This window comes from Erinaceus europaeus, chromosome 10 (assembly GCF_950295315.1).
Source record: "Erinaceus europaeus chromosome 10, mEriEur2.1, whole genome shotgun sequence".
NCBI lineage: Eukaryota > Metazoa > Chordata > Mammalia > Eulipotyphla > Erinaceidae > Erinaceus > Erinaceus europaeus.
The window spans coordinates 73565460-73577966 of record NC_080171.1 but is presented as its reverse complement, the minus strand read 5'-3'; the positions used below and the strand labels follow the sequence as shown (position 1 = coordinate 73577966).

General features: G+C 37.1%; 1 long non-coding RNA gene across 1 annotated transcript in view; it reads right to left on the bottom strand.

The window, feature by feature from the left end:
• LOC132540890 (uncharacterized) overlaps positions 1-12507 on the bottom strand; it is a 705707-nt gene that overhangs the window by 147686 nt on the left and 545514 nt on the right. The window contains exon 3 of the long non-coding RNA XR_009552037.1: positions 2305-2366. This is a non-coding gene — a long non-coding RNA (uncharacterized LOC132540890). The remainder of the gene's footprint in view (positions 1-2304; positions 2367-12507) is intronic.

The following is a 12507-nucleotide window of genomic DNA, read 5'->3' as shown; positions in this document are numbered from 1 at the left end:
TAGCATGATGCCAACCAGACTTCCCTGGACAGACCAACCCACCAATATGTCCTGGAGCTCTGCTTCCCCAGAACCCCACTCCACTAGGGAAAGAGAGAGGCAGGCTGGGAGTGTGGATTGACCTGTCAACACCCATGTTCAGCGGGGAAGCAATTATAGAAGCCAGAGCTTCCACCTTCTGCAACCCTCAATGACCTTGGGTCCATACTCCCAGAGGGTTAAGGAATAGGAGAGCTATCAAGGGAGGGGGTGGGATACAGAGTTCTGGTGGTGGGAATTGTGTGGAGTTGTACCCCTCTTATCTTATGGTTTTGTCAGTGTTTCCTTTTTATAAATAAAATAAAATAAATAAAACTTATATTACCAATAATCTCATAAAATAAAGTTACTAATAAAGTAAATGCAAACAGACTACAATGAGATGTCACTTTGTCTTATTCCATAGACATATATCTTTTTTTTTTTTTAATTTAAATTTTTAATTTAAGAAAGGATTAGTGAACAAAAGCATAAGGTAGGAGGGGTACAACTCCACACAATTCCCACCACCCAATCCCCATAACCCACCCTCTCCCATGATAGCCTTCCCATTCTCTAGCCCTCTGGGAGCATGGACCCAGGGTCGTTGAGGGTTGCAGAAGGTAGAGGGTCTGGCTTCTGTAATTGCTTCCCCGCTGAACATGGGCGTTGACTGGTCGGTCCATACTCCCAGTCTGCCTCTCTCTTTCCCTAGTAAGGTGTGTCTCTGGGGAAGCTGAGCTTGGGATCCATGATTGCTCAACAAATTGTTTGGCTTTGTATGTTAACTCTCTTTTCAATCACCAGGTTCCAGACATATATCTTTAAGAAGTGTATATACGGCAGTTTACTGTGACTGCTCAAAGCTATCTTCTGATACAGTTTATGATAGCCCAATCTTAGCAATAACAAATACATAAGAGCTCAGAAAGCTACAATCCTATTCTTCAGCCTTGCACAAGTTGGCACTAACCCTAACCCATAAAAATGGATAATTTCTTGTTTCCTGGGTGTCATACTTGGTCCTGTTAGCCCAATCGTCTTTCTACAACAGACCTCAAACAAGGACACGTTTCCTCTTCTTGTGTACTGTTCTGGAAAAGTAAATGATCTTTTCTTGCATTAGAAACTTACCTTTTTTGCTTGGGTAAACTGATTTTTTTCTAATCTTATCTTTAGAAATTGTTGAGACTGTGCTACAAATGTATTTCTAGTAATGGGTTTGTGCCCACAGAAATAGCAGTGACAAAGCAGAACACCTCCTCAAATAGTCTATGAATATCATATTCCCCCTATGACTTTTCTGACATTATTCAATGTCATTATTTTGTTACTCCACTTTTATGAATGTAATGAATAAATTTTAAAAGAGTATAATATATATATGTGTATGAGGTTGTTAACATAGTGATTGCACAGTATAAACATGATATGATTAGACAATGTGCACTTTAAATCCATGTATGTTATTTTCATTCCATTAGTTGAAACCATTTAATAAACTCACCATTTAACAAGAGTGCTCATTTGTGGCACTGTAGACAAAGTGAAGTCAAGACAGTTCACTGTTTCAATGATTACTTTAGCTCTTGTGTCTGATATATAGCAAAATCTCTTGATTAAGAAAACAAGTTAACCTCTGTAGCTACTGTGCTTCAGACTGTGGGGGCTCAGTAACCACAATTCTTTTCTAATGGGAATAAGAATTAACAATGATCCTTGAATACTTAATGTTTGTTGTGTGTACAGAATTGTGCTAAGAATTGATATGAATGAGTTGTCTACTACTTCTGCTAGTGAAGCATCTTTAAATTTGTCACTTGACAGGAAAATTCATAAAACCAGTACATAATATGTTGAAGACTGACAAAACTATATGCTCTAAGATCTTAGTAATTTAATATATTTTTCCCAGAAGGACTTAAATTAACAAGAGCATGTGACCTCCAGTAAAAGCAAGTTTCTTTATTTCTTTCTTCCTTTCTTTGTCTTTCTCTCCTTTTCTTTCTTCCTTTCTCTCTTTCTCTCTTTCTTTCTTTCTTTCTTTCTTTCTTTCCTTCCTTCCTTCCTTCCTTCCCTTTCCTTTCCTTTCTTTTTATTTTTGGCAGGGCAGAAAAAAAATAAGAAGTGGGGAGTGGTGGCTTGAACCCTGATCCTTCTGCATGGTGATATATGTGCTTAACCAGATAGACTACAACCCAAGCTCTGAAATGGGTTTCTTCCTACAGTGATCAATAGCTTGATCTCATAAATAAGACTCATACCTCTCATAAATAGGACTCTTACCTTCTCTCAGATTCTTCTGTTGGTAAGTCTTTGATTCTTCCTTCTCAGTTCCTGAAACTGAGCTCTTTGTTGGGTGTCTAAGAATTCAAACAAACAAACAGAACCATGAACACTTGTGCTCTTCTATATGTTTTTTTCTCTTTTCCTTAACTATAAGAGCTTCCTGGAAAACAGGAGGCAAATTCCTAGGGAATATTATTTTCTTTTAATTTTTTATATTTATTTATTTATTCCCTTTTGTTCCCCTTGTTGTTTTATTTTTGTAGTTATTATTGTCATCATTGTTGTTGGATAGGACAGAGAGAAATGGAGAGAGGAGGGGAAGACAGAGAGCAGCAGAGAAAGACAGACACATGCAGACCTGCTTCACCGCTTGTGAAGTGACTCCTCTGCAGGTGGAGAGCCAGAGGCTCAAACCAGAATCCTTAACGCCAGTCCTTGCGCGTTGCGCCACCTGCGCATAACCCATTACACTACCACCTAACTCCAGAGAATATTATTTTCTATTGTAGATATACTCCATGACCTTGTGGTTTAAAAGGACACAAATTTAATATCCTACTGTTAGTAATCCTACACAAAGTCATATGCAATTAGATTGGACTCCAGCAAACAATTCAAGATAATCTCTATAAATCATATCATATCAATCATATCTTTTGGCACTTAAAGTGATACATTCACTAGTTCTCAGTATTAGGATATGAGAGAAGAGTGAAAAATATGAGACTGAATGGTGGACCTATGAAGAAAGAAATACAAAATGAAATCGCTAAGCAAGTTAAAGGGATTGCCCTGGAAAGCAGAAATATGAAAAGCGGCAGAGATTAGAACTCTTTTGTCTTTATAAGCCTTCCTATATTCTATTATGTTTAACACTAAGTGTATTACCCTAATAAATACTTTGTGATTACTTAATAAATTGATCTACTTTTAAAAGATTTGTTACTTAAGTCCAGTTCTGTCTGCCTCCAGAGTAACTTCTCTCTTCATTCCATCTCCAAATGGATTATGTTTACTTATTGTTCTACTTGGACATCAAGTCACTAGTTATTAAAATAGCTCTACACACTTCATGAAGAAATAGCCTTGTCTATTTTATTTCTATACAAGGTAAGGCTAGGTGAGTTAAAGAAAAAATGAATTCTAATCTTTTTGAGAGTAAGTGACTTTGTTTTATTTATGGTGTGCTGAACAATGGCTTTGCAGACACAGCTGACAAGTTTTGTTCCTGGTTATCCATTTGATACCTACCACTTTAAAACTGAAAAGTGATATGTTGACTTCAGTTAGTTAACAATGGCATCTACAATAAATATGAGGAATGCCTGACAGACATCCTTTTTTAGTAACCGCTATGAAAACAAGCCTAATAGACTCAGAATTCTTAAGGAAAAATTAATCACCTCAGATTAAGAGGAAGCATTTTATGATTTCCACAGACATTCTTTGCAAAGTACCTGGCCACGTTTTCATTTTCTTAGTAATGTTAGGCAATATTAACTAAAGTACAACAAAAGTAAGGCCAAATTGAGAAGCAAGAGTAAAGAAAAGAAGGGAAAGAGAACCCAACCAACCTCCCAAAGTGAGAGGTGAAGTAGTTGTTAAGGAATTCTAGAGACTTGAGAAGTTAAACTTCTTTAAAATGATGTCATAGAAAATTGAGAACAGGTAATTTTCAGCAGAGAGAATAAGCATTATCCCTAGGCCACACATGTCGAGAGGGCAAATCTTCACAATGGAGAACATGTTTGATGAAAGCAATCTTACATTTCTCAAGAGAGGAAAAAGGATAACTGAATGCTTTCATTCTCTTCCTAATTCTTCTCCCTAATTTTCTGTTCTTTCTCCCCCAAAATTACATATCATTTTCTATAGTGCTTTAATAGTGACTAGTGTGTTTATCTAGAGGGAAGAAAAGAGCTAGAAGTTGCTTTCAAATTACTAAATTACTCTTAGTAAGTCATTTAAATTTATTTTATTTTATTTTACTTTATTGTCATTAGGGTTATGGCTGGGACTCGAATCTACCTCTCCCAGCAGTCATTCTTCCTTGTATTTCTTTCTGTTTTATTTGACAACTCAGAGGGAAATTTAGGGGAGAAAAGGGAACAGAGAAAGAAAGAAACATTTAGACACTTGCAGACCTGCTTTACCACTCCTGAAGCATCCTTTCTACAAGTGGGGAGCAGGGGCTTGAACCTGGGTCCTTCAGCATGGTAATGTGTGTACTCAACCAGGTATGCAACTGCCTAGCCCATGTTACTTAAGTTTCTTTCACCTTCATCACCCAAAAATCACAAATGGCAGTTGTGCAAGGTTAGCTCTTAGGACCTCTTGGGACCATTTTAAGTATAATTTTAAATAATAGTGGCAGTGTCCAAAATGGTTTCCATGACCAAGTTTGAAGGTGAAAAGTGAATTGCTCATAGTTTTTCTTATAAATTTAGTTAAAAGTCAATTTCTTTTAAAAATATACTTTATTGGGTAAATAATGATTGACAGGGCATTTGTTGACACATGAATACAGTCTCTTATCTCATCATGATAGGTGTCTGTACAATACTCCTACCAACAACACAAGTGCCTCTTCAGTATTGTTCACTGGGTGCCAAGTGCTCATACCCTCCCCTTCCCCCAGAAACCCTAATTTTTCTTCAGTAAACCCCATCCACTCAAAATCAACTGCTTTATCTGATGAGAATAATACATGAGTTCCATTCAATCAAGATTCCTGCAATCCAAGTAAACACACACACACACACACACACACACACACACACACCCTATGAAGTAGCACTGGCCACGTAATTCCCTATGTCTACAAAACACTCACACTTGGATTCCTAATTTTCAGAAACATCATCAAAGTAAAGCACATCCTTAAGTTAGTACAGTACCCTTTATTGATCGTGGCAAAAAGAAAAAAAAAAAGAATGAAAGATAATATATACGAAAAACTGATGAAATTCAAAGAATATATGCAACTTATCTAAAAACCAGCATCACAGTGAATTTTTCAGTTCTGATAAATCTGATCCAACATGTTTACATTAGTTGGCATTATGTTGCATGGTAACAATGAGGTGTGGCTTGGTATTGGGATGGGGATGAGGAAGAGGTAGTAAAATATGGTGTAGAATAGGGTGTAGTGTAGTGTCTTTTGAACTGCAGTGTCTAACCTCTTCAATAAACTGTGTGTTTATATGTATCACAGAACACACGTTAGTGCTTAATGGTAAATCACCCTGAACACATGAGGAGTGCCCTAGTGTTTCCTATTTCAGTTCTCTATTTAATTACAATCAAATTTCTCCTTGTATGCAAGTGATAAGAATAGGAAATAAAGGGTCCTTGGGGAAAGCTGGTGGTTAGCAGTTTGGGTAGATACAGATTCAAGCCCATTTCTTTTCTTTATTTTTAAATTTTTTATTGGGGCAATTAATGGCTTACAATCAATAGTAAATACAATTATTGGTGCATGTGTAAAATTGCTCAGTTTTTTGCAAAACCCTCTCACCCCTGCATAGGTCCTCATCCACCATCATGCACCAGGACCTGAAAAGTCCCTTATCCTCTACTTTCCCAGAGTCCTTTACTTTGGTGCAATACACCAAACCCAGTCCAAGTTCTACTTTGTGTTTTTCCTTTTTGTTCTTATTTCTCAACTTCTCTCCAAGAGTAAAATCATCCCATATTCATCCTTCTCTTCCTGGCTTATCTCACTTACCATGATTCCTTCAAGCTCCATCCAAGATGAAGTGAAATGGGTGAATTTACCATTTTTAACAGCTGAGTAGCATTCCATTGTGTATATATACACCTCAGCTTTCTTAGTCACCAATCTGTTCTTAGACAGACTGACTTGCTTCCAGCTTTTGGCTATTACAAATTGTGCTGCTATGAACATATGTATACACACATCTTTTTGGATGGGCGTGTTTGGTTCCTTAGGATATATCCCCAGGATAGGAATTGCAGAGTCATTGGCTAGGTCCATTTCTAGCCTTCTGAGAGTTCTCCAAACTGCTCTTCACAGGGTCTGACCAATTTACATTCCCAGCAGCAGTGCTGGTTGTCCCCACAACCTCTCCACCATTTCCTGTCACTATCATTTCTGATGTATGACATTCTCATAGCCTAAGCAAGGAACACAGGAATGGCTTTTTTGCCCCCACCAGGTTTCCCTGTTTGCACCACCTCTTTTTTTTTTTTTTTACAAAAATCCTGAACAATATGGAAAATGATCTGATAGAAGGTGCTAGCTCAATTTTGTTGCACCTGTGCAGAAGCATTTGTTAATGTCTCATTAAAGTGTTCCACATGTTTCTTTTTCCCCCAAGCCGGATTAGTGATGACATTCTCACATGCTCCTTAATCCTGGCCCCCAGAAATCCTTTATAAGTCCCTCCCTCCATTGTCCTTCCAATCCATCAAGAGCTCAGTGAAATCTTCTGGTATGTACAGTACAACTTTTCCTTGAGCCCGTTCACAAAGGAGTCCTGTCAGAGCTGTGTCTCCACCTCCATTCTCTCTGCACACCTTTGTGTTTGACTAGGAATGTGTTTTGTGTGCAGAGTGTATGGTGGGGATAGAGGGTAGGGGTGGCTCATCAGGAAATAAGAGAGACAGTCTAAATATGGAAAAGATGTGAGGATGGTATGAGGGAGTTAAGATGAAGAAGGTAAGTATGGTGCAAGACGGAAGTCAAAGGGGTGAACATAGGTTCTGACAGCTGAACTACATGTCTGTAGATATTAAAGAGAAAACAATCAGTAGTAATGATGAGAATTTGTGTTTCTAAATAATATGAATCTAAAAACCGACCCCTTTTTTTTACATCAAATACAACTTAAACAGAACTACTACCTAGATAGATAAACTGGCAAAAAATCATCCACCATACCTTCTTGAAGGGAATCTTATACCAAGATCAAATGAACTACTCCAGTATTTTTCAATATTGTCATCACAGTCTCCTTAAGAGAAAGAAAATATTGGCTGAGCAAGTTGTGGTACATATACACAATGGAATACTAATCAGCTATAAAAAATAGAGACTTCACCATTTTCAGCCTATCTTCGATGGACCTTGAAAAATTCATGTTGGGAGTCAGGCAGTAGCGCAGCGGGTTGAGCCAGGTGGCACTAAGCACAAGGACCAGCAGAAGGATCCCGGTTCGAGCCCCCGGCTCCCCACCTGCAGGGGAGTCACTTCACAGGCGGTGAAGCAGGTCTGCAGGTGTCTGTCTTTCTCTCCCCCTCTCTGTCTTCCCCTCCTCTCTCCATTTCTCTCTGTCCTATTCAACAACAATGACATCAATAATAACTACAACAATAAAAAGGGCAACAAAAAGAATACATAAATAAATAAAAAAGAAAAATAAAAAAAATTCATGTTAAGTGAAGTAAGTCAGAAACAGAAAGATGAATATGGGATGATCTCACTCTCAGGCAGAAGTCAAAAAACAAGATCAGAAGAGAAAACATGAGCAGCACCTGAACTGGAATTGGCATGTTGCACCAAAGTAAACGACTCTGGGGTAGGTGAGTGGGTGGGTGGGGAATACAGGTCGAGAAAGGATGACAGAGGACCTAGTGGGGGTTGTATTGTTATATGGAAAACTGTTATACATGTACAAACTACTGTATTTATTGTTGAATGTAAAACGTTAATTCCCCAATAAATTTTAAAAAAAGAAAAAGAAAAAGAAAATATTTTTATTTAAAGTTTATTATGTAAACAATTTAGTGCTATTAACTAGTTGAAAGACCTTATTTTCAGATTATATTTAGTGCTTCCCTAACGAGAGAAATTAAATTCTGAGGAATGTCATTTTGTTGAGTAGGGCTGCAATTTGGAGAGACACAGACCACTAAAGTAATCAACAGTCTTTTTCCATCTACCAACAAGTGATATTTGCTTCTGTGGGGACAAGTCATTCTTTGAGGAAAACACAATAAAATCTGCCCTTTTGTGTACTGACCTCAGACTTTACACATTCAATGCTTTAGCTTTCCTCCCCACTCTGAAAAGGGTTGTACATAGTGTCAACAGTGGTGGTAAACCATTGTGTGGGAACCAGAGACATGATGCCAGTGTCTTCAGAAGTTGTTTAAACTCCTATAATTTGACTTCCAATAATTCTTGTTCTTAGACCAGAAAAATTATATATATATAATTTTTGAATATATATATTCATTTCAAAAAAGTAAGTCATCTTCAACTGTGGTTGTGCCAATTTCTACCCTTATCTTACAGTAGATACTTATTAAGTATACTTTTTTCTGTTCCTATTTGCCTAGAAGCCATCTCATCTATGAATTTCATGTACACAACCATTACACACACACACACACACACACACTGTATGTGGCTACTATATTTTTACTCGTATTTGTAAAGTTTAATCTAATCTCCTATTACTTCTGTTAATGTTGTCAAACTTACCTTATTAAGCTTTCTATTTTAAATTCTGCCTTTGTGTTTTAATTGAACATTCTTCCTTGCTGCTGAGAAGCAAATGAACTCCTTAGAATTTTCTCTGAAGTATTTTTCTATGCTTTTTTTTAACCTTTATTAATTTATTTTTATGTTGTGATGTCAGCTAAGAATCACATATTGAGACTTTTATATTTTCCTAGCATCTTTTATAGGATAATTAATCTTCCAAGTTGATTTATACAACCACTCTACATTACTACAATGTAGAAATTTCCATGTCGATGTGGATTCATTTCTTGCTTCATTACTTATGGGCTTGTCTATTGAGTTTCTGACACTGTATCAATGCCAAAAAAATCAAATTATTGTCTTTATGAATGCTCTTGATATTTACTACTAGATGAGCAAGTGTCATTTTCATTCTTTCTCATTTAGGTTATCTTGGGTATTCTTGGGTTCTTGGAATTCTACCTTTTCTAGAATCATTTCGAATTTATGATGATGCTTACTATGATTGATAATAGAAATGTATATAGATTAAACTGATAACTCTGTGATATAGAACCTTTACATTTTTGAATATTGACTCAATTATTTTCTCATGTTCTTCAATAAGTGTTTAGAATTTTCATAATATGTGCATTAATCAATATACAATAATGTATTTGTAGTATAATAGAAATAAGTGTAGCAATTATAACAGTGACTAACATATAACATAATATATGATACGCATATATAGTTATCTCAAATTGTATAGCTGGTTCTTACCACCTCCATGCTGCTTCTTTTTTCTTTTAATTTTAATTTCTTTTAATTTTTTCCCCTTTTCTTTTTCTTCCTTTTATTTTTTTTGTTTATTTGTTTGTTTTTTTTTGTTTTGTTTTGGTTGTGCTTGCTTTTATCAGAGCACTGATCAGTTCTGGCTTATGGTGTTGCAAAGAGACTGAACCTCAGGTATGAGAGTCTTTTTGCATAAGCATTAGTCTCTCTTCTTCTTCCTTCTTGTGGGTTTAAAACAATAGGTATGTATTATCACATACCTCCAGAGACTATGCTGTCTCTGAACACGTTTGAAGAATTCTTTCTTGTATGTGTTTTTTTTTTTTTCTATAGATCACCTACATCTCTGGCACTTTTTGGCTTGTAGATATATTACTTACACAAACTCTCCATTCTTACAATGCCATCTCCTTGTCTGTTTTTATAGCTGTGTGGCTATATTTTTATATATAAGCACAGTAGTAAAGTCAGATTAGGTACCCACTCTGTACCAGTATGATCTCATTCTAAATTATGATACATGCAATGGCTCTATTTCCAAAGTTTTGTTGAAGGAAACAAATTAGCAAGTAAAAGCTACAATCTTTCTTGTTTAGAATACTGAAATGTTATCCAAAATTGCCCTTATTACTAAGCTTATGCCTTAATACAAACACATTGCGCACGCACACACGCATACACACACACACACACACACACACACACACACACACATCAGATGTCACATTATTTTACAGCTCAATTTAGATAACAGATTTCTTCTATTTAAACTTCTCCAACGGCTTCACATTTCCAGTAAAGTGAAATGCAAATTCCCTATAATGGCGATTCAAGTCCTATAGGATCTTGTTGGCACAATGCAATCCAACATATAAAAATAAAGGGAGGAATATTTTCAACAGACCATCATGAGAAAGGATACTCAAATGGCCAATAAATGTAGGGGAAGAGTTGAACTTCCTTAATCAATAGGGGGAAAGTCATATACACGTGGCTTGCTAAAATGAAAATAAAAAGGTGTTGGCAAAAATATTGAGAAACTATACCTTTCATAAGTCACTCAAGAGAATTTAAGATACATTATCTGGAAAACTAGAAATATCCACCCAAATTACATATATACAGAGCCTCTGATACAGCCAAGACACACTACCAAAATATGTATGTGTATGTATCAAAATCCATCTCAACTCTTTATTATAGTATTACTGATAATAATATAGTATACTGTATACTGGTAATATAGTATACTGTTCCAGTCTCTTGGAAACAGAGTTGGCAGTCAGCTGAGGTAAAGAACAAACACCTCATCACAGACCCCTGCAAGCGTCAACCCGGCTTTGACCTAGCACGTTATGATTGGGCCCTCCTCAATCGCTATCGAACAGGCCATGGCCGGTGCGCCGCTATGTTCCATCGCTGGGGAGCCAGAGACGACCTGAACTGCCCCTGCGGCTACAGACAGACTATGACCCACATAGTCAACGACTGCCACCTCTCCAGATTCAAAGGAGGTCTCGAAAGTTTACATCAGGCTCAACCTGATGCTGTTGACTGGCTACGGAAGAAGGGCAAACGCTAGTAGTAGTACTGGTAATAGAAGAAAGAATATCAATATCCATCAAACAATATCCATCAAACAATATCCATCAAAAATAGAGTGGATATGTATTGATAAACTCATGCACTGGGAGTACTACATATAATTAAGAAGGAACTGGCTACAGTAAAAACATGGAGAAACTTGCAAATACAATGCTGAGCAAAACAAACTAGATAGAATGTCATAGTACATGATTCTTCTTTTATAATACCACAAAGTAGGCATTATGTATCAATGGAGAATGGTGCCAGGAAAATTATTAGCTTTGGGAAAAATTTAATAACTGAGAAAGGTTATGAAGAGGGTCATTGGGGTAAAGAATATGGGCTCTTGGGGCCGGGTGGTGGCATACCTGGTTAAGCGCACATGTTACAATGTGCAAAGACCGAGGTTCGAGTCCCCAGTCCCCACCTGCAAGGGGAAAGCTTTGTGAGTGGTGAAGTAGTGCTGCAGGTGTCTCTCTGCCTCTCGCCCTCTCTAGCCCCCCCCCCCCTTCCTTCTAGATTTCTGGGTGTCTCTATTCAATAAATAAATAAAGGTAATAAAAAATTTTTTTAAAAAAGAATATGGCCTCTTATATACTTAAAGTTAAGAGTGCTTAAATAGATGTATCCACACTATGAAAATTAGGCTGTGTGTTGATATTTATTTCCTTTTATATCTGTATGTCACACATGAATAAAAAATTTTAAAAAACCTTTAAATGAAAAATCACTCTACAACTTTCACAGGCCAGGACTAAAAATAGCAGGAAAAAATATCTCCAGACGCTACCATTATGCCAAGGGGACTTCCCTGGGCAGACAACCCAACCAATGTGTCCTGGAGCCCCGCTTCCCCAGAGCTCTGACCACTAGGGAATAAGAGAAACAGGCTAGAAGTATGGATTAACCCGCCAATGTCCATGTTCAGCAGGGAAGCAATTACAGAAGCCAGACTTTCCACCTTCTGTACCCCATAATGACTAGGGGTCCATACTCCCAGAGGGTTAAAAATAGGAAAACTACCTGGGGAGGAGATGGGATATGGAGTTCTGGTGATGAGAATTGTGTGAAATTTTTCCCCTCTTAACCTATGGTCTTGTCAGTATTTCCATTTTATCAATAATTTTTTTAATCTGACCCATAAAAAAGAAATAAATAGGTAAATATATGTGTATACACACACACACACACACACACACACACACATATTTGCTTCCAGGGTTATCACTGGGGCTCAGTGCCTGCACTACGAATCCACTGCTATTCTTATGGCTGTTGTTGTTGATGAATAAGACAGAGAAATTAAGAGAGGAGGGAAGACAGAGAGGAGGAGAGAAAGATAGACACTTGCAGACCTGCTTCACTACTTGTGAAGTGACCCCCCCTGC